The sequence below is a fragment of the Thalassophryne amazonica genome, chromosome 1 (assembly GCF_902500255.1).
Source record: "Thalassophryne amazonica chromosome 1, fThaAma1.1, whole genome shotgun sequence".
Taxonomy (NCBI): domain Eukaryota; kingdom Metazoa; phylum Chordata; class Actinopteri; order Batrachoidiformes; family Batrachoididae; genus Thalassophryne; species Thalassophryne amazonica.
Window position 1 is genome coordinate 17,392,375 of NC_047103.1, and position 25,178 is coordinate 17,417,552.

The 25,178-nt window shown below is 39.5% G+C and overlaps 1 protein-coding gene across 1 annotated transcript in view; it reads left to right on the top strand.

The window, feature by feature from the left end:
* Positions 1-11,326: 11,326 nt before the first annotated feature.
* Positions 11,327-25,178, top strand: part of apbb1ip (amyloid beta (A4) precursor protein-binding, family B, member 1 interacting protein) — a 97,754-nt gene continuing 83,902 nt past the window's right edge. The window contains exon 1 of the mRNA XM_034166431.1: positions 11,327-11,518. The gene's annotated coding sequence lies outside the window, so the exon portion shown is untranslated. The remainder of the gene's footprint in view (positions 11,519-25,178) is intronic.

A 25,178-nucleotide genomic window follows, 5' to 3' on the forward strand; every position in this document is an offset into this window, starting at 1 on the left:
TAAAGAAATAAAATACGGAAAATGTAAAAAAGGTCCCGTTTTACAGATGAACTAAAACTAGTGCCAAAATGATGTTTAAAATGTCATATTTTTATCCAAACATGTTCATTCCACTGAGCCAGCTCTTTTGGCTCTGTTCCTTATAAGATTAATTTATTTGTTTGTTTGTTTTTCTGATTTTCAGTTTATTCCTACTCCTCCTCTGGATCATGTTAAACATTAGTTCCTAAATAAGGAATAAGATGCTTTCCACCTTATGATCAGTTCATATAGACAGGCATGCACATAACTGGTACTCATTGTGCTTGTGCATCCTAAAAATAAATGCAGAAAACACAAGGAAAGTGCTTCATAAGAGGAAAGCAATGACATATTGTTGAAAAAGTGTTTCCCTCTGCTGTGCATCAATGATGATTAGCACACAGGAGCACCATGAATACCAGTTATGTAACCCTGCATATACTTGTAGATATTGGCTTATTGTAATTTATTGGTCTCAAGTCAACTCATTACTGTTGGAATGGGCTGTCTGTCTTTCTTTCTTATTTTTTGGAATTTAAAAGTCTTTATGCTACACGCCACAAACTGATCGGGTTAAACCACTGTTCACTTCTCCAACCGTGTCCATCTGATGAGTCCATTTGTCTAGACTGTCAAATAACATCTAATATGGTTTCCAATGTACATTTATTTGTTTATTTGGCTTTTGTTTGTTTGTTTGTTTTTTTTTGGGGGGGGGGGGTGTTGGAATTTAAAACCCATATGTTAAGTAACAGCACACACTGTGGTGTGAACATACCACTGTGTTACTCTCCTTTAAAAAGTGACTTCCACTTGCAGTTTATACTCCGGTGTGACTTATCCTCTGGAACAGTGGTTTTCAAACTGGGAGGTGGAAACTACAGTAATTCTTGGTATATTAAAGCTACTGCCTCTCAATTTAGCTTTATCAAATTCTAAAAACTATGATAAGACTGAAATGATGGTTCTTGGTCTAGTGACACATCCGCATCAATTTGACCAGTTAACACTTAGCCTAGGCTCATGTGTCATACATCACACTGACAAAGTGAGGAACCTTGGGGTAATTTTTGATCCTATGTTGTCCTTTGACCTCCACATTAGAAATATGACTGCTTTCTTCCACCTGCGAAATGTAGCGGATTCGTCCCATCCTGTCTATGGCTGATGCTGAGACCCTGATTCATCTGTTTGTCTCTTCGAGATTGGACTCCTGCAATGTTCTATTTTTTGGTGTACCGCAGTCTAGCATTAGGGGTCTCCAATTGGTTCAAAATGCTGCTGCCAGACTTTTGACACGAAGCAGAAAGTTCGACCACATTACACCCATTTTGGCATCCTTTCACTGGCTTCCTGTCCCAGTGAGATCAGATTTTAAGGTTCTGCTACTAATCTATAAAATTGTTTACGGACTGGCACCTCCTTACTTAGCTGACCTAATTAAACCCTACGTACCGGCCTGGGCTCTTCATTTTCAGGGTGCAGGACTACTTTGTGTCCCTAAGGTGAATAAAAAGTTTGCTGGTCACAGAGGTTTCTCTTATTGTGCACCTGTTCTGTGGAATGATCTCCCTGCAGCAATAAAACAGTCAGACTCTGTGGAGACTTTCAAGTCCAGACACACTTATTTTCCCTTTCATATGGCTAGCATACTGGCATAGTATGTTACTATGCTTTTTACCCTTTAAAATTAATTTTATTCTGAAACAGAGCGTGCCGCGGCCTCAACTTTATCGAATGTCTGGGTCTTTTAGTGAAGCTTAGAGCTAGTCAACCCACAGACCTGCTCCAAAGACCTACAACATGATCTTGCTGCAGATAGTGTCTCTGTGCATCGTTGAACTATACAGTGCACTTTGCACAAGGAGATGCTGTATGATGCTGTAATGCAGAGGAAGCCTTTTCTGCTTACACGCCACAAACAGAGTCACTTGAGGTATGCCAAAGCACATTTGGACAAGCCATGCTCATTTTGGAATAAGGTGCTGTGGACTGATGAAACTAAAATTGAGTTATTTGGACATAACAAGGGGCGGTATGCATGGCTGAAAAAGAACACAGCAGTCCAAGAAAAACATTTGCTCCCTACAGTAAAATTTGGAGGTGGTTCCATCATGCTGTGTGACTGTGTGGCCAGTGCAGATACTGGGAATCTTGTTAAAGTTGAGGGTCACATGGATTCCAATAAATATTAGCAGATTCTTCAATCAATCAATTTTATTTATATAGCGCCAAATCACAACAAACAGTTGCCCCAAGGCGCTTTATATTGTAAGGCAAGGCCATACAATAATTACGTAAAAACCCCAACGGTCAAAACGACCCCTGTGAGCAAGCACTTGGCGACAGTGGGAAGGAAAAACTCCCTTTTAACAGGAAGAAACCTCCAGCAGAACCAGGCTCAGGGAGGGGCATTCTTCTGCTGGGACTGGTTGGGGCTGAGGGAGAGAACCAGGAAAAAGACATGCTTGTTCTTGAGAACAATGTTCATGAATCAGTGACAAAGTTGAAGTTGCACTGGGGCTGGATCACTGCTCAAAATCTACTAAGGCATTCATGCAGAGGAACAAGTACAATGTTCTCGAATGGCCACCTCAGTTCCCAGACCTGAATAGTATTAAAAATCTGTGGTGTGATTTTAAGCGGGCTGTCCATGCTTGGAATCCAATAAACCTGAGATGTTTTGTAAAGAAGAATGGTTCAAAATACCTTCAACCAGAATCCAGACTCTCATTGGAATCTATAGGGAGCATTTAGAGGCTGTTATTTCTGCAAAAGGAGGATCTACTAAATAGTGATGTATTTTTTCTGTTGGGGCACCCAAATTTATGCACCTGCCTAATTTTGTTTGAAGAATTATTGCACACTTTCTGTAAATCCTATAAACTTCACTTCACTTCTCAGATATCAGTGTGTTTGTCTGCTATATGATACGATATATTTAACTCGTATATTTAACTGAAATTGCTGATCCAAACAACCAGTGATTTATAAACAACCAATGATTTATAAAGGAAAATCATGGAAATCATCAGGGGTGCCAAAACCTTTACATACAACTGTATTTTTTTGTCTTTCTGATGCCTGATTCTGTTTTTTCTCTCTGTTTGAGGTGCAGCTCCATCCAGAGATGGGAGTGGTGTCTGTTTCTGAAACTGTCCTGTCCTGTGCACTGGAAACATTTCCTGTATATTTGTTTTGTAAATTTTTTTGTCAATTGTGTCGGTAACATGACCCAAGCAAAGGGTCACCCCTTTGAGTCTGGTCTGCTTGAGGTTTCTTCCTCAAATCATCAGAGGCAGTTTTTCCTTACCACTGTTGAATGTGTGCCTGCTCTGGGGGTCTGTAAGGTTAGACCTTACTTCTGTGAAGTGCCTTGAGGCAACTTTGTTGTGATTTGGTGCTATATAAAATGAAATAAATTGAAAAATGAAATTGAAAACTTCTGCTTCACAAAGGAGTAATTCTTAGTTCATAATGACTGCTTGCTCTTATATCTTATATTGCTTTCAGTCATCATTAGGACTACTTCTTCTTCTTCTTCTTCTTGGGTGCTCCAAATGAAAGATTACTTAGTGAGACTCAGATGAGAGACATATTTGCATTGTGAGGGAAGATCAGCTATGACATTTTGGCCGTGTGGCGAGTTTCTCTCTGCATGATCCAGCACAAAACTGCCTCAGTGTTGAGGACCACAACTACCAGAAAAGCCTAAAGGGTGTGACAGATAGATGGTTACTTTTGAGAGGTGGGGATGGATTGTTTGTCTGCCTGGGTGGCATCCTGGATGCAAGACCGTTCTGTAGTGTGTTGATGGAGTGGCGGGCGTCACCAACATATGCTCCCAGACGACCTGAACAGATTAGTTTGTTTTTCTTTTATTACAATTTCCTGCCCTCAGATTTCATCCTTCGGTCATCACTACATCCTCCATGCAGTAATGGTAATGTAAGAGGTATAGATGTGCAATCACAAGAATTCAAATGCTGGAATTGTACATACATTTAGCAAACTATTGGGAAAAAAACCTCTTTAAGTAAATAGTGAACCAGACAGATTCAATTCTGACAGAAAATAATAAAATGGTTGATTTATTCTATTTTTTTCCACCATGAAAGCAACATCACATTGTTTATTTAACCCATGATGCTTATGAAAACTGAGATTTTTCCATCCTGAATGTTGAGACAGCTGTTGTCTTCAGACTGTGGTTTTCTTCAGTTATACAGGCCATGTAAACAACAAAGAACCACTTGTTATAGACATCGCTGAGAGGGAAAACCCATACGGCAAAAGTCAAGAATGTGAGACCCACAGCTAGATTTAGGACTTTCTGTAGATTAATTACAGTTTGCACTATCACACTTCCACCTGACAAACATTTCACTGATATTTGTTTGATTCAAAGGTAAATTTTATTTGATTTCAAAGTTAAGTTTGATTAATTGGTGAAACAACCTGCTTTTTTTCATTTGAGACAATCCAGTTGCATGGGTTGATTAGAAACCTGAATTAATTTCAGAAAATATCCATGAGTGCATTTAAAAAAAAAAAAATCAAGAAATCTAGGTTTGCGCATCAACCGTTCCACACCACCCACTGAGTTCAATGGCTTTTGGGGGGGGGGGGGGGTCGGCATGTACGGTATGGCAGAGTTGGGAGACAAGGGTCACTTGTTAAACAGGGCTGGTTGACATACTGTTTATGAGTGATTCTTTTATGAGTGATTCTTTAACTACGGGCACTATTGGCCTTGTAAATGTAATTTCCACCACACCATTGCCTTACAATATAAAGCGCCTTGGGGCAACTGTTTGTTGTGATTTGGCGCTATATACATGTGCTCTGATGTCACTGTTTATCTCCATAGAAACTACCCAAACAATCTTTCATACAAACTGTTTAAAGGGACATTACAGTGTTGTGGTGGAAATTACGGCAATAGTGTGGGACAACTACATTTTGTTTAAAAAATCACAACAGTTGTATGACATTGAATACCCCAATTATGTTTTGATTATTTTACTGATATTTTATTCAGAGATATTTTAAAACATTAGAAAAACATTTCTTTACCATTCATTTTTATCATTGAAGATCAAAAGTCTGGGTGTGGGACAAGCACAAAACAGCAATATTTGCATATAATGATGCTGAAAAAAGGTGAAAAAGTCATCATAGACTACTAGAACAAATTTCTTAACACACTTGCATTGTAAAGATAACTATAAACGAGTGAAATTTCCCCTTTTTTCTGTTTTTCATACAATATGATCAAAGGACATAATAAGTGCCCGTAGTCTAAGAATCACCCTTATATGTTGCACCCTCGAAGCCACTATTCAAAACTGGCAGACACATGTGTCAGCATCTGGGGTCAGAGTTCACGACCATTTTCTCGTGAAGCCATGTTTTGAGGAAATACATATGTTTGTTTTCATTGTTAAGGGAAGCTGTAACATTGGTTGTTTGTTTCTTTCACGAAGCTGAAACGTGTTTTCAGTTACAGCTCTGCTGTAGCTTAATGCCACATTAACGTTGGGCCTGTTTGTAAAAGTGAGCCGTACATACACAAAACATGACAAAAACAAGTTAAATACAATAACTAAATGATGCTAAAGAGAAAAAGCTAAGGAAAGTCAAAGTACACAATCCATAGCAAACAAAATATCCAGTACAGTAAAATGTAAAAATCTAGTTCCCAAATTCTATAAACATTAATAGCACTAAATTTCACTGTTGTCAGTTTTAAAGAATCCTCTTTCACTGAATTTACTCAACAAATGTAACTTAGTCAGTTGTGTTATTTTGAAAGAACTGTCTTTAGGCAGGTTGACTCAAAGGGTTTTTGTTGAGTCTGCACAACGTTCTTGAGTATAATGTGGTATATTGTCACTTTTAGCAATGATTGTACTTAAGACGGTTGCATGCAACACTTGACATTTTAAAGTAAATTAAAAAAAATAATACTGTTTTTCTATCAGTCTTACAGAAAAATGGATAGAAAAAGGATTGCCAGATGAATTGGGGTGGCGTCTGATGTTTTATGGACACTGTATTGAACCATGGTGGTGAAGAAGGAGATGAGCCAGAAGGTAAGGCTCTCAGTTTAGCAGTCCATTTACACTCCTATCCTCATCTATGGTCATGAACTTTGGGTATTGACCAAAAGAACAATATTGTGGATACAAGTGGTGGAAATGGGATTCCTCTGTCGGGACCTAGGTTCACACGCAGGAACACAAGCCCCTACTTCTTCACATCGAAAGGAGCCGGTTGAGGTGGTTTGGTCATCTGGTGAGGATGCCCCCGGTCGTCCCCCCGATGGAGGTCTTTCAGGCACATCCAGCTGGGAGAAGGCCCCAGAGAAGACCCAGAACACACTGAAATTATATTTTCAAGCTGGCTTGGGAGCAGAAGAGGCAGAAGAGTTACAAGACTTGTCCAAGGATTGGGAATAGTGGGGTGACCTGCTTGCCTTACTGCCACCACAACCTGGACCCAGATAAGTGGCAGAAAATGAATCAATGAATGAATGAAATAAAGCCTTAGCTAATTCTTCTTTGTCTTTCGGCTGTTCCCGTTAGGGGTCGCCACAGCAGATCAATCGTTTCCATCTCACCCTGTCCTCTGTATCTTCCTCTGTCACACCAACCACCTACATGTCCTCCCTCAGCACATCCATAAACCTCCTCTTTGGTCTCCCTCTTCTCCTCCTGCCTGGTGGCTCCATCCTCAGCATCCTTCTCTCTATATACCCTGGGTCCCTCCTCTGCACATGTCCAAACCATCTCAATCTCGCCTTTCTGACTTTGTCTCCAAACCATCCCACCTGAGCTGTCCCTCTGATGTGTTCATTCCTAATCTTGTCCATTCTTGTCACTCCCAAAGAGAATGTCAACATCTTCAGCTCTGCCACCTCCAGCTCTGCCTCCTGTCTTTTTGTTAATGCCACCGTCTCTAAGCCTTAGCTAATGGCTGCACCAAACAAATCAAATCAAAGAGTCTCCTTAAGTGTTCCATAGATACTGTAGCTACCTAAAATAAAACACAGGAAATATTAAGGACTGCCAATGTCATCTCTGCACCTCGCGTCGGGTCCTGTAGCGAGGACTCGACACAAGGTACAGCGGATAGACCTCAGATTTTCACATCTGCATCTCCGTGTGCCCACCTTTCTGGTCCTGTCACAGGTTACCTAGTTACCTGGTGTGTCTACACCCGAAACTCCACCACATCCAAAGAAGAAAAAACGTTTGTAAATGTACAGACGTGAGTGGAAAGAGTCGAACCTCTGGCTTGACAGCGTTAGTGGCAATAGGTACAAGGCAATGTCTAGTTGCTCCCGGTGTGTAGTGAGTACCTTGTATGGCAGCACCCTGACAGTGGGGTGAATGTGAGGCATTATTGCAAAGCACTTTGAGCTTCTGATGCAGATGGAAAAGCGCTATATAAATGCAGTCCATTTACCATTTAATGCAAACTGTAGGCAAACAAGTATTTTTATTTTTTATTTCCTCTTAAAGTAAAAAAAAAAAGTGCTCACTTTAAAGATTAAAATTATTGATCAGTTTTCCTTAATATTTACGTTTATTATTGCACACTTCAGTGACTGCACTGTTTATCATTAACAGTTCCGTGTTAATAAAGCACTTAATTTTTTTTTTTTTCCCCAAAATTAAATATACCACTCCTTGGGTGGTGGCAGTGGCCCTGAGGAGGCGTGATGGGCATCCTTTATTTTAATTTCTGAAAGGTGGCAACCCTAGTGGTATCACAAATAGTAACAACTGCCAACATCTCCCCTGCTAAGTCACCACCCAACAGAGGGCACTACAATACCTCATTATGATGTCCTTCCTGGTTTGGTCAGTGTCACACACATAGATTTATGAAAGGCAGCACTCCAAAGGGCCAACAAAGTACCCAGTTTTAACATGACACTGACTGCTGTTTTAAAAACATGACCACTGTTGGGTTAAACCAAACGCACACATCTGGGATTTTGCACTTTGAAACCAAAATCTTTAATCTGCTTTTTGGCACGTAGAAATTTCCACTTCTCTACACCCAGAACGTGACTTGAAGTTACTGTATGTAATAATTTGCACAGCCGTTAACTTTTAAAGATGCCAAACTGGTTAATGACATCCTGTGATGTACATAAGATGTGAAAATCATTATCGACACACACCGTGTTGGACCATCCTTAGTGATCGGGGAGTGAGCGCCAACACACAACAAAGCACGAGAACTGCCCAACTGTTTCTGCTAAGCTGCATGATGCTTAATGATTGTGTTTATTTGACAAATGTTTTCCAAGACACCAATTAGCTCATGATTTAGAGATGCTTGGAGCTCATGGGTGGAGCCTTTGGTGTCAATCTGTCAACCGCCGAGTGAGAGGAAATGAGGGTGGTTGGGACACATGCCTACCCCGAGTGTTTGTTTAATACACCAGAACTCATGAAAGTCTTCTAGATGTCTTCAGGGTTATTTGGTTTCGCCCCCTCACTGTGTTCTGTCTCACCGTATGATGACAGGCATCTCTGCAAAGAGGGTGGTCCGCGAGCCATGATGGTTCTCTCGTGAAAAGAGAAGTCATTTTGACTATTTTGGGCATTTTCAGGTGCTTAAAGAATAAGGTGCCAGTTAAATTTTGTTTTCATGAATCACACTCTTAGGCCAAAAATAAAATGTGTTTTTGCCAGCCAAAAAGAAAAAAGTGAGGTGGAAGTGACATTTGGCAGCTGTGAGTAGAAAAAGTACTTTGATTGATGACGTCACACTCAGAGGTCAGAGTCGCCACATAGGAATATCCAGTAGGAGGTGCTAGTGAGAAATGAGATGCCCAAAACACAAATTGAGACAGCAGATAACTAACAGTCAGCTATAGGAAAGGTAGACAAACAGCTCTGTAAGCTCACTACTGCCTCCTGGAGGACAGTGTTCCACTGCAGCTTGGACTCCCAGTGTGATGTCATCAAACACTAGTCACCCTTTTTACATCATATGACACCTAAATAGATTATTCTCATTTGACTGGTGGATTCTGTGTCACATGACATTCAGTATTCGTCCCATTGCACAGGTGATGTCACTAGCATGCATTTTTCTCCCATTCATTTTACACTATTGCACACTCCTATTGGCTTCTCATAAAAATGTTTCCATGATACGAGGAAGCTAAATCCAGCAGCCACTCCATTCAATTCCTGCTCCAAGAATAAATACCTGTCTAATTTTCAGTAAAGAATCAATGAAATGCCACAAATCTAGGCGTCGAGATTTAGGCATCATATAGTACAAATAATGGTTTCCATTACGCAACGGTAAGAATATTTGTATGAATTGAAAGATGAACGTACCTTTCAACGAGGTGTCATTGAAAGATACGTTCTATCTTTCAATTCATACAAATATTCTTACCGTTGCTCAATATTTAGTATTTGTATACTATAGCCCACAGCTTTAAGTGCATTGTGTAAGTGCATGTGAGGCGTGTCCAACTCCACTTTACTATTCATGATACACATAACCTGGTGCAAAGGGGTCATATTTACAAGTCGATTCTAAATAATCATTGGTGTTTTTTGGTTTTAACGTGAATTGTTTGTTGTTTTACAATTTTATTCTATATGTGTTTTATTTTTGTGAATTTGTGTTTTTAATGTTAAGCACTATGGACACCAGTCGGTGCTGTAAAGTGCTTTATAAATAAATGTTGATTGATTGATTGATTAATGCTGCAATCCAGGAAGGAAGTACAATGGCGCAGCTATTCAAGTTGGAATTTCAAGTTGGGAACTTGGGCAAGATCCGTGTAGACAGAGACCACCAATCTGACCTCACAGCAACACCGCAGCATGCATACAGTAAGCAAAATTACCTTACTGTTAATTTTACTTGTATGAAATGGATGATGGTGGGTTTTAAGTGTATCTGACGGGTAGCGACTTGAGTTGTGGATCTTGGTGTTGCCCTCTGGATGGTGGTGGGTCACAAATTCCATAGTGGATGAAAATATTGCAGCAAGGAGCTTAGATGTCCCGAGCTGTACAGACTGCAGTCATCCAGATATGCACTGGAAAGCATTTAGATTGGATGTCAGAATTACAGAGTTGGAATTATCGACTTCCGATGTGCAATGGAAAGCAGCGCAAACCAATCAGAGTACAAGGTGTCATTGCCTTTGTTTGTCCTGCTTTCCTCTTTGGATTATCTAATGGGGGAAACTAGAAAAAGTTTTGAATGACGTTTGACTGGCCAGTTGACGAAATACAGCCTCTTACATGGGGTATGGGGGGGGTCCCCCCTCACACCCCAGTTTGAGAATGATGCCCTATTTGATGCCCTACTCGCCTAATCTGACATTGAGCAGTCTTGGTGGCTATATTGAGTCTATAGATGGGAAAAAGTGATTTGATGTGGTCAGTGGTCAAGGTCAGAGGGTAAGGTCATATCTCTGGAAATGTGGGCGTGGTCTTGTTGTGCTCTGTGAGCACTTTTGACGTCGTTTGACATTTTGATACATTTTCATTTCTGGCAATTCTGCTGAGCTGAAGAAAGCTTGTAAAAGATGTGAAATCTCATTTCATGGCCTCCTAGGTTGACTGAAGGTGAGATGCAAATAGGAACGGAGCGATCTGCGCCGGTGTCTGCGTGCTCAGATAAGGCTGCTCGTAGCTCGACAGCTTGATTTTCTTTGTTCCTGCTGAAAACAAATGACCTTGTTGCACAACAAGGTGTCTTCAGCGATTCCTTCCTCCTTTCAACGGCTTTGACTGTAATCACTTTGGAGCTCAGATGCTGAGGATGGATTTTATTATAGAAGTTATTCTCTGCAGATGGTGGAAGTGCAGTTTTCAGGTCAGGAGCTCTGCTGGCGTCTGGTATCCGTCACTGCTTTGACGTTCTGGGTTACCACTCGTCTCTAAAGGCCCGCTGTAAATCATTTTCACCGAGGTGAATTATTAACTGAAACGTTCACATTCTTCATGCTGACTCAGCCGTCCAGCCGCCAATCCCAGCGAGGGCTCACATTACTTTTTCCTCCCTCAAAAAGTAAAAGAAAAATTTTTAAAAATCCTGTTGATCATGTGAAGTGTCTCTTGATCACCAGGACTGATTCTGAAGCTCATGCGTTTTCTTCACAGTTTTTCCACACAGTGGCGGTCACAGTGCAGATAAGCAGGCTGTGAAGGGGGGCTGCCTAAACAAGCTGTTGTGAAAGTGCGGAGCTTTGAACAGGAATGCAGTGACAGGCCTGGACCTGAATTTCCGCAATGAGCCGGAAGTTGAGTTAACAGTCAGACAGATGCAATCTAACACGGCACCTAAAGCTGCGTGCTGAGGACTGTTGCTTTGTTGTGGAGTTTTTGTTGTTGTTTTTGTTGTTGTTTTGTCATACAGAAGAATATTTTAAAGTGGAACTAACATCCATGAGGTGATTATCTTGAAAATTACCACTGAAAAAAGGATTAATATATTTGAAAAGGTGAGTTATGTCTCTCTTAAATTTTAGTGTGGAGTGGTTTCTTTTGAGTGTTTGATGGAGAGCAGTGTGTCCCATTGATGACTTTTGTTTTTTGTTTTTTTTTACACGTAATACGGTGACGATCTGTCTGTTGTCCCTTTTTGTGTTGGCAAAGGCAATCATAGATTTTATTAATTACAAGGATTTCTTATCCTTTTATAATAACAGTCTATTTGTAGTTTTACTGAGTTTTACAAAGATGTTCTCGATTGTTTTTTGACGGATCCGATCCAGATTTGGAACAGTGGTCCTCCATGGCCTAACCCAGTAGATACTTTAATTTCTAACACAACCCTAATAAAATATTGGGGTTCAATTTTATCAACTCAGCTGAAATGTTTCCAGTCCCACTTTCCTTTACCTCTGTGTGAATAACTGTTTGGAATTTGTCACTCAGGTTTACCTCAGTGTTGATCACGGTATACTTCATTTTCATCACGAGCTTGCCGATTTTAAGTGAATACTTTGTCCTTATTGGGTGGAGTACTTGTAAAACTGCTGATCTCAGCCTGAGGCCGTGCACACCACAGGGTTCTCCTCATTTGTTGAAACTGTATTTGTGCTCAACGCACATTTTGAGTTAAGGTTTCGTCTGTGATAATGATTGAAGCTTTTCTCAAAAAAATTCATCAAAAAAAAAGAGGCTGATTTACAAGAACCTTTGTATTTATGAAATTACAAAAGCTTGACTGACTTTGAAATAAGTGAGGTCTTAGCATGATTTAGTAATTCATTTTTTGAAAGAAAAAAAGGGTGTATTTGTCAGCTGTCCAGCTGGGTGGACCGTGCTCTAATTTCAGACTGTTGTGTGACTCAGTGAGCACATGAAGCCGACAGGGTTGGGCCCCTTGTTTAACACGAGCACGTTATCACACTGTCATAGGTTAGAGGAACATGTTGTGCAACTGGCTTTGGTGACGACCATAAATCATGGAAAGAAGAAGTTGAATTACTTACAGAGTACCTTTTGTTTATACTCCGTTTTTGAGTCTTTTAACTCTTTTTTTTCAGTCAACGTGGTAGCAACATCTCAGGCTGGCATTTTGCCGAGAAGCATAAATTTGATATAGCTACAGTGCATCCAGAAAGTACAGTAGCAAAAGTATTCAGCTCCTTAGTATTTAACACATTTTAATTTGTTTATGGCATTTCAAATACAAAAACATTTCTAAAATTATCTTCCTTAGACTCAAAGTGAAAGTAAATCTCTACAACTTGTTATAAATTAATTAAAAATATTAAAGACAAGATGATAGGTTGCATAAGTAATCAGCTCCTTTGGTATAATACCTGTAAATAATCAATTTAATTGCCAGTTTTCTTCAGACAAGTCAGGAGATGGATACATGAACATTTCCAAGTCACTGAATATGTCTTGAACTTTATTTACATCACTTATGAAGAAATACAAATACTCTATGTTAAATCTATGTGGAGTAGACAGTATCCAAAAACTGAGTGACTGTGCAATAAGGAGAAGAGTGAGAAACAACCCAGAAGAAGTTACAGGCTTCTGTGGCTGTGATTGGAGAAATTGTGCATAGTGCATGTTTTGCATTTTGTATGTCCAGTTATACAGCTTCAGGATGAAGTGGTACAGAGGAGTTTTTCATGAAAAAGAAGACCTAAAAGTTCAGCTACAATTTGCCAGAAGGTACATCTGAGATGCAAGCCTAGATTTAATGTTTTGATGAAAGAAAACCCTGATTTACTTTTTGTATTTGAAATGCCATCAACAAATTAAAATGGGTGAAATACCAAGGAGCCAAATACTTTTGCAAAACACTATATTCACAGCACTTCACTTTTTCCACATTTTGTTATGTTACAGCCTTATTCCAAAATGGAGTAAATTTATTTTTTCCCTCAAAATTCCACTTAGAACACCCCATAATGACAACAAAAATGTTTTGGTTTTTTTTGGGGTTTTTTTGGCAAATATATTAAATATAAAAAGCAAGAAATCACATGTACATAAGTATTGACAGCCTTTACTCAATACTTTATTGATGCACCTTTGGCAGCAATTACAGCCTCAAATCTTCTTGAATATGATGCCACAAGGTTGGTGCACCTATCTTTTGTCAGTTTTGTCCATTCTTCTTTGCGGCACCTCTCAAGCTCCATCAGGTTGGATGGGGAGCGTCGGTGCACAGCCATTTTCAGATCTCTCCAGAGATGTTCAGGTTCAGGTCTGGGCTCTGGCCGGGCCACTCAAGGACATTCACAGAATTGTCCTGAAGACACTTCTTTGATATCTTGGCTGTGTGCATAGGATCATTGTCCTGCTGAAAGATGAACCCAGTCTGAGTTCAAGAGCGCTCTGGAGCAGGTTTTCATCCAGGATGTCTCTGTACATTTCTGCATTAATCTTTCTCTCAATCCTGACTAGCCTCCCAGTTCCTGCCACTGAAAAACATCCCCACAGCATGATGCTGCCACCACCATGCTTCACTGCAGGCATGGTGGCTGGTTTCCTCCAAACATGACACCTGGCATTCACACCAAAGAGTTCAGTCTTTGTCTCTTCAGTTTCAATTTATTTAATTTTATACTGTATAGTGCCAAATCACAACAAAGCTGCCTCAAGGTGCTTAACACAAGTAAGGTCTAACCTTACCAACCCCTAGAGCAAGCACACAGGTGACAATGGTAAGGAAAAACTCCCGGTAATGATATTAAGGAAGAAACCTCAGGCAGACCACACTCAGAGGGATGACCCACTGCTTAGGCCATAGTCATCAGACCAAAGAATTTTGTTTCTCATGGTCCTTCAGGTGCCTTTTGGCAAACTCCAGGTGGGCTGCCATGTGCCTTTTACTAAGGAGTGGCTTCTGTCTGGTCACTCTACCATACAGGCCTGACTGGTGGATTTGTGCAGAGATTGTTGTCCTTCTGGAAGGTTCTCCTCTCTCTCTACAGAGGAATGCTGCAGCTCTGACAGAGTGACCATTGGGTTCTTGTTCACCTCCCTGACTAAGGCCCTTCTCCCCCGATCGCTCAGTTTAGACGGGCAGCCAGCTCTAGGAAGAGTCCTAGTCGATCCAAATTTCTATTTACAGATGATGGAGTCCACTGTGCTCATTGGAACCTTCAAAGCAGCAGAAATGTTTCTGTACCCTTCTCCAGATTTGTGCATCAAGACAATCCTGTCTTGGAGGTCTACAGACAATTCCTTTGACTTTATGCTTGGTTTGTGCTCTGAACTCTCAACTGTGGGACCTTATATGTAGACACGTGTATGTCTTTCCATAGCTATTCAATCAACTGACTTTACCCCCCGGTGGACTCCAATTAAGCTGTAGAAACATCTCAAGGATGATTAGTGGAAACAGTATGCACCTGAGCTAAATTTTGAGCTTCATGGCAAACGCTGTGAATACTTATGACCATGGGATTTCTTAGTATTTTTTATTTTTAATACAGTTGCAAAAATCTTACACAAACTTTTTCACATTGTCATTATGGGGTATTGTGTGTAGACGTTTGGAATAAGGCTGTAACATAAAAAAATGTGGAAAAAGTGCAGTGGTGTGAATACTTTCAGGATGCACCGTTGCTAAGGGGATTATGTTTTGCTTGTAATTTATTCTGATCATGGACGGTGTGAACTCTGTAAAACATTTCTACTTTTAGATAGTAAGCAACATTTTCATATATTTGTCAAAATTCCAACACATCATACTAAATTCCATTTTGAATGCGTTCAGTGCACTTTGGCCATCTGCTTTATTTGCAAATCTCAACATAATTCAATCATTTTAATGTGCTCTGCCTCCAAGAATATGTCACATAACAAATAACATAAAATATTTGAACACTAACAATGCGAGTCTACCAGAGGATGATTTTAAGATTAAAGATGCACAAAGTGCAAACTGTCAGCTTTAATTTTAAGGTGTTTATAGTCAGATCAGGTGGATAATGGTAGAATTACAGCAGTTTCTTTGTATTTTGGGCCTGATTGTACAGTTTGGCTTTGTAGGATTTGGTAGCACTCGTTTTGAGTTGAGGAGGAACCGCAGAGCTTCCTGTGAAAAGCCTCTCGGTGTGTTGTTCACGTGTCTTTATGCATATTTCTACATAAACACAAACTGATTAGCAAACCAGAGGAGGAGTTATGTTTTATTCAGAGGTACGTCTGAGGCTTTTATGCCCTTTAGAGATCTGTTATTGCTTCAGAGCCCCTAATTTTCCTACTTTAAGTCAAAGCACATTCAGTTCTATATATAAATCTGTCAAGTGCAGATATTTGATCTGAAAAACAGGGCGGTTCTTTAGATTTTGTTAAACACGCCACGCTTTGATGCACTTACAGATGTCTGCTTTCTATTTTTGTACATGAAGGTTTGGTTTTTGGGTTTCACATGAGGAGACTTTTTTTTTGTATGTATATTTGAGTCTGAATAATTTTTTTACTCAGGGAATGTAGATGCATCAAGTGCACGCCACATTTGGACTCTGGATACCGTTCAGTAAAATGAAGTGTTTTCATGATACATTATGTGTGTTTGGCCCAAATGTTCCCAATGGTATTTTTAAAATGTGAATATGTTTTCAGGCTGGTTTCTGTAAAGAAAACAGAAATTGGGTGAAGAGGCAGCAAAATTCTTTGAGGATTTCTGCAAAATTTAATTAGTGTGAAGGAGCGCTCAGTGCAATGCGAGTGTCATTTGTAATTTATACGTCACGCACTTTTGCTTTGCACACCGTCCACATCCCTTCACTTGCAAATACAACCCCTGGCAAAAATTATGGAATCACCGGCCTCGGAGGATGTTCATTCAGTAGTTTAATTTTGTAGAAAAAAAGCAGATCACAGACATGACACAAAACTAAAGTCATTTCAAATGGCAACTTTCTGGCTTTAAGAAACACTATAAGAAATCAGGAAAAAAAAAATTGTGGCAGTCAGTAACGGTTACTTTTTTAGACCAAGCAGAGGGAAAAAAATATGGAATCACTCAATTCTGAGGAAAAAATTATGGAATCATGAAAAACAAAAGAACGCTCCAACACATCACTAGAATTTTGTTGCACCACCTCTGGCTTTTATAACAGCTTGCAGTCTCTGAAGCATGGACTTAATGAGTGACAAACAGTACTCTTCATCAATCTGGCACCAAATTTCTCTGATTGCTGTTGCCAGATCAGCTTTGCAGGTTGGAGCCTTGTCATGGACCATTTTCTTCAACTTCCACCAAGATTTTCAATTGGATTAAGATCCGGACTATTTGCAGGCCATGACATTGACCCTATGTGTCTTTTTGCAAGGAATGTTTTCACAGTTTTTGCTCTATGGCAAGATGCGTTATCATCTTGAAAAATGATTTCATCATCCCCAAACATCCTTTCAATTGATGGGATAAGAAAAGTGTCCAAAATATCAACGTAAACTTGTGCATTTATTGATGATGTAATGACAGCCATCTCCCCAGTGCCTTTACCTGACATGCAGCCCCATATCATCAATGACTGTGGAAATTTACATGTTCTCTTCAGGCAGTCATCTTTATAAATCTCATTGGAACGGCACCAAACAAAAGTTCCAGCATCATCACCTTGCCCAATGCAGATTTGAGATTCATCACTGAATATGACTTTCATCCAGTCATCCACAGTCCACAATTGCTTCTCCTTAGCCCATTGTAACCTTGTTTTCTTCTGTTTAGGTGTTAATGATGGCTTTTGTTTAGCTTTTCTGTATGTAAATCCCATTTCCTTTAGGCAGTTTCTTACAGTTCGATCACAGACGTTGACTCCAGTTTCCTCCCATTCGTTCCTCATTTGTTTTGTTGTGCATTTTTGATTTTTGAGACATATTGCTTTAAGTTTTCTGTCTTGATGCTTTGATGTCTTCCTTGGTCTACCAGTATGCTTGCCTTTAACAACCTTCACATGTTGTTTGTATTTGGTCCAGAGTTTAGACACAGCTGACTGTGAACAACCAACATCTTTTGCAACATTGCGTGATGATTTACCCTCTTTTAAGAGTTTGATAATCCTCTCCTTTGTTTCAATTGACATCTCTCGTGTTGGAGCCATGATTCATGTCAGTCCACTTGGTGCAACAGCTCTCCAAGGTGTGATCACTCCTTTTTAGATGCAGACTAACGAGCAGATCGGATTTGATGCAGGTTTTAGTTTTGGGGATGAAAATTTACAGGGTGATTCCATAATTTATTCCTCAGAGTCCATATTTGTTTCCTCTACTTGGTCTAAAAAGTAACCATTACTGACTGCCACAATCTTTTTTTCTTGATTTCTTATAGTGTTTTTTAAAGCCAGAAAGTTGCCATTTGAAATGACTTTAGTTTTGTGTCATGTCTGTGATCTGCTTTTTTTCTACAAAATTAAACAACTGAATGAACATCCTCCGAGGCCGGTGATTCCATAATTATTGCCAGGGGTTGTAGATCTGTGCTCATATACTGACCCGGTGATGGGTTGGTTCTGGGAGCATGTGCTCATACGAATCAGAATAAGAAGAATGTATTATTTCCCAAAAAAAATTCCATGTGTTACAACTGCACAGATAAATAGGGACAAATGTGTAAGAAGAAAATAAAATGGACAGCAAATATCCAAATAAGACTGCTTTGAAAAAACTCATCAGCAGTGAGCCTGAGTTACTGCATCTAATAGTGTTAACATTGTACATACAAACTATTTATTGCACATTCTGAAAATGGAAATGTTCTTGCACACACTCAAAAAACGTATGCATTGGATGAACTCTATTCAATTATGAGCAGGATTTCCATCTAACAAATATATGTAGCCCCAACTCAAATAAAGCACATCCCTGCAAGATAATTTAATTTAATTTAGTTGGGACGACATATTTATTTGATGGAAATGCTGCACATAATTGAATTGAGTTCATCCAGTGAATCATTTGTTTGTGTGTATACACTCAAAAACTGACTCATTGGATTGGATTCCATCTAATAACTAGAAGCAGTCAGAGAGTGCAAACCTCCGCCAAGGCCATAGGGTCATTATGGACTAAAACAAATCAAGCCAAATTTGGTTCCCTTAAGCAGTCAAGCGTGAAGTAAAAACTCACAGTGACCGTGTCGGGTTTTCCCGTCCTTTATAATCTGTTGCTAAACATTGTGCACGTTAACATCAAGTAACCATGAGCTGACCACTCCATGGGAATGCCCATCAAGCAACAAAGGGCAGCTGCTTGTTGCCCTAATTTGTACCTCATGTGACCGTAGAGCCACAACGCAAGTGATCCTCTTCTTCTGAGTATCACTAAGTAACTGTTTATTTGACACAGTCATTCCAACGCAGCCCATCCCAGGCTTTTTTTTTTCGTGCCCCCGACACTTTTTTAAATTTTGCTATTTATAATCCTCCCCCTTCTCCAAACTAACCATAACCATAACCATAACGTAAGTGTCTACTGTCTACCCTCCCCTAACCCTAACTATAACCTCCCCATCATCTCAAATTTCATGCCCCCAGCACAAACCAATAGATTAATGCCATCATGAACTGCCGTGAGACTGGGTTGTTCCAACGGTACCCAAGGATCCTCTGAAGAGACCTGGTACCAAAGACATCCAGTCATCACCTTAGGTTGATTCTTAGCATCTCGGCCATACAACCACACCGTAAGACAGGAAGCACCAAGACTCAAAAGAGTTGGACCTTCATTCCCCTGTGAATATGTCAGCATCACCAAACCCCTTTGTTCAGCAACCTCATGACTCCATAAGCCTGATCTCAAAGGCCGAGGACCCAGAGACATGAATGTCACTGCTGAGAAAAATGAGTGTCTCCACACGTTCAACACTTTCACCTCATACAGATACACTTCAAATGGCTGAGTCCAGGAAGTCATTGGAAGCCTGGATCTTGCTTAATGTGTTTCCCTTGAATTAGGTTTAGATTCAGTGCCAAGTCTCCACTGATGATCAACCCAACTCTGGTTTGAAGTTCATCACCCCTTAATTTTATTTGTTTTGTCTATGAAATAGGGCAGCGGAAGTGTAACACTTCCTAGGTTTCCATGCTGGTGGGTGTTGTGAGTTCATTTTGTTGTTTGTTTTTGGGGCAAATGCACTTCGGCTTTTATCAGAGGATATAGCAAAAAATATAGTCAAAAAATGTCCACCTTCCAGCTTTTCCTTCAGTCAGTATGTCTGTTTTCAAGGTCTGGAGAAACAGTTCGTCTTACCCTTTCTGACTTCTCGTTTTTGAAGTTGATCGCTCCATTTAATGCATTTGGCCTAAAAGCCGCCGCTGCCAGTGACCTGACTGACGCATTAATCCGTTCCTTGTGTACAAACTACAAACAGCCGCTCAGTGTTTTTGTTGTCCAACCATCCAGATGTTGTGGACCGAAATCCCACATAGAAATGTGTTGTTTTTGCCGTTGTCATCACAAATATCAAAGGAAAAATGTGATTTGGGGAATGAAAATAATCAAAAAGTGATGATTGTTAAGTAATAAGAAAATGAGTGTTGATGTTCTTATGTAAGGTTGGTGTTTTTCAGACTGTATTTGTTTGAAGGGATTTTTATCCATTAAGAACAAAAACAGTAAAAAGTCAAAGAAGGTGTGTGCAAGTCCGAATAAAAGTGTGACATAATGTCAGTAAAATTAAACGGCATTTCACACTTGGCAGGTGGTTGTTCATGATGATTTCCTTTACGATTACAACACTGCAAAGGCAGGATGTTGCACTTTACCACTTCCTTATGTTTGGGTGGGGGAACCATTTTTTGCAGAAAAGGGCAGAGGGAAAAGACCCATCATTTAGAAAGGTACACAAACATATCACATGGAAATTACAGCTGCAGTCATCAAAGAAAACTACTGACACAGATGGTTGTATCTACACAACTACAGATATTATTGCATGGCCCATTTACCAATCAGGCTAAGTCAACCATCTGTCGAAACCAACCGTACAAAAACAACAATAAGGAAAGGCACCAGATGGCTGACACATACGTACTCCACATGCTCAACACACCAAAATATAAATATACAAGTAAATATACATATGTGTGTAATGGTGTTTCTGTTCATACCAATCTATCATATATATTTTGTTCATCAGTATATACTTGAGATAATCCATCTAAACGTCTTTGTTGTTGAGATGCCCCAACCCACCCCACCCCCCAAAAAACACATTTTTGGACCATGTTTTCCTTGAATTTGACCTTTGACCAAACTATTCCAAAATTTAATCACCTCTAGATTAGATTAGATTGATCCCTTGGGAGGACTCCCTTAGGGAAACTGAGGTTCCAGCAGCACTGTATAGCAGCACACAGGGTATCAAAAGAGTATTAAAAGTGAACAGAGTATCAAAAGTGAAAGTAAAAACAGTTTGCTAGACATCTACCCCAGTTATATTACCACTAAGTTTCATCCATCTAGGCTTCATTGGCTTTTGAGTTATAGAAAAACAGGTGCATTTTTTGGACCATGTTTTCCTTGACCTTGACATTTGGTTAAATGACTCCAAAATCTAATCACCTCTAGATATCTAAAGTAAGTCCATGAGGCCCGTCAGGCTGGTGCTTATCTCTGGTTTTCATGACTTGAAGTGGAAGAAGCCACAACTGCTACTGGACAGGACGCCAGTCAACCACAGGTTGCCTCCTGGCCAATGCCCGTACCCATTTAACCAGCTGGTTTGACGTGCACTGTATTTCACCTCTCCATCCATATGTCCATCTATACACTTCTAAGGACATACGAGGTCTGTCCATAAAGTATAGGTCCTTTTTATTTTTTCAAAAACTATATGGATTTCATTCATATGTTTTTACGTCAGACATGCTTGAACCCTCGTGCGCATGCGTGAGTTTTTCCACGCATGTCGGTGACATCATTCGCCTGTGAGCACTCCTTGTGGGAGGAGTCGTCCAGCCCCTCGTCGGAATTCCTTTGTCTGAGAAGTTGCTGAGAGACTGGCGCTTTGTTTGATCAAAATTTTTTCTAAACCTGTGAGACACATCGAAGTGGACACGGTTCGAAAAATTAAGCTGGTTTTCGGTGAAAATTTTAACGGCTGATGAGAGATTTTGAGGTGATACTGTCGCTTTAAGGACTTCCCACGGAGCGAGATGTCGTGCAGCACTCCCAGGCGCCATCGTCAGCCTGTTTCAAGCTGAAAACCTCCACATTTCAAGCTTTATTGATCCAGGACGTCATGAGAGAACAGAGAAGTTTCAGAAGAAGTCGGTTTCAGCATTTTATCCGGATATTCCACTGTTAAAGGAGATTTTTTTTAATGAAAGACGTGTGGACGGGTCCGCACGTGAGGACGCAGCCGGCGCGGTGCGGTGGCACAGGAAAAACACCTCCGTGTTGATAACCATTTGTAAAATCCAGGCGGCTTTTGATGGCTTTCAGTGGAGTGAGTATATGAGAAATTGTTTAACAGCTGGACATGTTCCAACTTGTCCTTAAGGCTTCCAACGGAGGTGTTTTTCCTGTGGCAGAGCGTCGCAGCGGCTGCGAGCCGACGCTGCAGTCCGTCCGCACGTCTTTCATTAAAAAAAATCTCCTTTAACAGTGGAATATCCGGATAAAATGCTGAAACCAACTTCTTCTGAAACTTCTCTGTTCTCTCACGACGTCCTGGATCAATAGAGCCTGAAATGTAGAGGTTTTCAGCTTGAAACAGGCTGACGACAGCGCCTGAGAGCGCTGAGCGACGTCTCGCACCGTGGGAAGTCCTTAAAGCGACAGTATCACCTCAAAATCTCTCATCAGCCGTTAAAATTTTCACTGAAAACCAGCTTAATTTTTCGAACCGTGTCCACTTCAATGTGTCTCAGAGGTTTAGAAAAAATTTTGATCAAACAAAGCGCCAGTCTCTCAGCAACTTCTCAGACAAAGGAATTCCGACGAGGGGCTGGACGACTCCTCCCACAAGGAGTGCTCACAGGCGAATGACGTCACCGACAGGCGTGGAAAAACTCACGCACGCGCACGAGGGTTCAAGCATGTCTGACGTAAAAACATATGAATGAAATCCATATAGTTTTTGAAAAAAATAAAAAGGACCTATACTTTATGGACAGACCTCGTACATCATATCTCAGCTGCACCTGGTCTCATATGGTCTTACATTTGGTGTTAAACTATTTCAATATACAAGTTTCTAGTGGTCATAATGGTGTTACCATGGTAGCTGAATGAATGAATGAATGAATGAATGAAAACTGTTTATTTCAAACATTTGATACAACAAATACAAGATAGATCAGTGAAAACAACAAAAAAGTTCCTACTGTGTACCCAACATGTCCGAAAAGGGGTAGGTAGAAGCATCAGCTTATTTATCCCTACCCCTTCTTCCCCACAACCAGTAATACCCTTTGCCACATATACACATAGATTCCTACACACTTAAACCAATATATATATATATACAAACACAAATATACACCTACCCCACTCCCAATCTGTTCCACATCCTCACCCCACAGACAGAAATACAGAAACCTTTTAATGTTGTTCGTGCCCACTGATGCTTTAAATTAAATTTCCCCCTCAGATTGCAATCCCCTGATCTGTTAAAAAACATATTTTTAATATTTGCTGGAAGTAAATTGTTTATTGCTTTATACACGATTGCACTGTTTGAAAATGAACCAAGTCTGTGAATTTTAAGAATTTGGATTGTAAAAATAGTGGATTTGTATGATCTCTATAGCCAGTATTATGAATAATTCTTATAGCTCTTTTCTGCATTACTGATAGTGATTGTGTTGTACCTTTATAAGTATTACCCCATACCTCTGCACAGTACTGTAAATATGGTAAAACCAGTGAGCAGTAAAGAATGCGGAGTGAGTTGTGGTCCAGAATATGTTTCGCTTTGTTTAGAACTGAAATGCTTCTTGACAGTTTACTTTGTATATGTTTTATATGAGTCTTCCAGTTTATCTTATCATCTATTATCACCCCCAGAAACTTATTTTCATGTACCCTTTCAATATCTACCCCCTCGACTTGTAACTGATGGTCTATGGCGTTTGTAATCTCCTCAACTGATTCTATTAATGCAAGTGATGTTGAACTATGTGCTCTGAATCCATATTGACTATCAGTAAGTAATTTATGTTTATTTATGAATTTGTCTAATCTATTATTGAATAACCTTTCTAATAATTTGGAAAATTGTGGAAGCAAAGAAACAGGTCTATAATTTGTGAAGTGGTGTCTGTCCCCAGTCTTATACAGCGGCACAACCTTAGCTATTTTCATTTGATTGGGAAATTTACCGGTTTGAAATGATAAGTTACAGATGTATGTTAATGGTTCTACAATCCATTCAATGACCTGTTTTACCACCACCATATGAATTTCATTTAAATCGGTAGATGTTTTATATTTACAATTATTCACAATGTCTATAATTTCTTTTCCATCCACTGCTGTGAGGAACATTGAACAGGGATTTCTTTCTATGAGATTATTATCCCAATCCTCAGGTTGGGAATCGGGAATTTTTTCTGCCAAGCTTGGTCCAATATTTACAAAAAAATTATTAAAACTGTTGACTACCTCATCCTTATTTTCCTTCTTGACATTATTAGCAATGAAATACTGAGGGTAACTCTGTTTTTTATTACCATTTTTGATAATGCTATTTAATATATCCCATATTCCTTTAATAGTTTTTGTTATTATAATATGTTACTATAATATTCCTTCCTACATACCCGTATATTAGTTAATCTATTTTTGTATTTCTTATATCTATTTTCTGCCTCTTTAGTCTTTAGTTTTATGAATTCTCTATACAGTGTATTTTTCTTATTACATGCATTTCGTAACCCTTTCGTCATCCATGGTCGATCTTGGATTTTTTTGTTTTCTGTAGTCTTGTTTAATTGGACAATTTTTATCATATAATGATGAAAATATTTGTAAAAAAGTTTCATATGCACTATCAACATCACTTTCACTGTATACCTTTTCCCAGTTTTGCTCCTGTAAATCCTTCTTTAGTGTGTTCATGTTTTCCTCTGTCCGCACTCGCCTGTATTTTATTTTCTCCTCTGGCTGATTCCGCCGATGGTTTCTACTATAAACGATGAAAACTGGTAGATGATCACTAATGTCATTGATTAATAATCCACTCACAGTGTTATTCTCAATATCATTGCTGAATATATTATCAATAAAGGTGGCACTATGGGATGTAATTCTGCTTGGCCTGGTGATTTTTGGATATAAACTCATACTGTACATTATACTGATAAATTCATCTGTTATTTTATGCTTATTTGAGCAGATCAATATTTAAGTCACCACAAATGAACAGTTTTTTGATTAGTTTTTGAGAACATTTTTCCCATACAGTCAGTGAATGTTTCAATACTAGATCCTGGTGCTCTATATATACAGCTGACTAATACATTTTTGCTTTTTTCTTCACATATTTCAAGTTATACATTCTAATAAGTTATCAATCACAGTTGTCATATTGTCTACTATTTTATAATCCATGTTCTTATCCACATACACAGCCACTCCTCCTCCACTCTTATTCTTTCTGTTTACACAGTTAAATTCATATCCATCCAGTTCAAAATCCATTCCTTTATCTTCATTGATCCATGTTTCTGATAT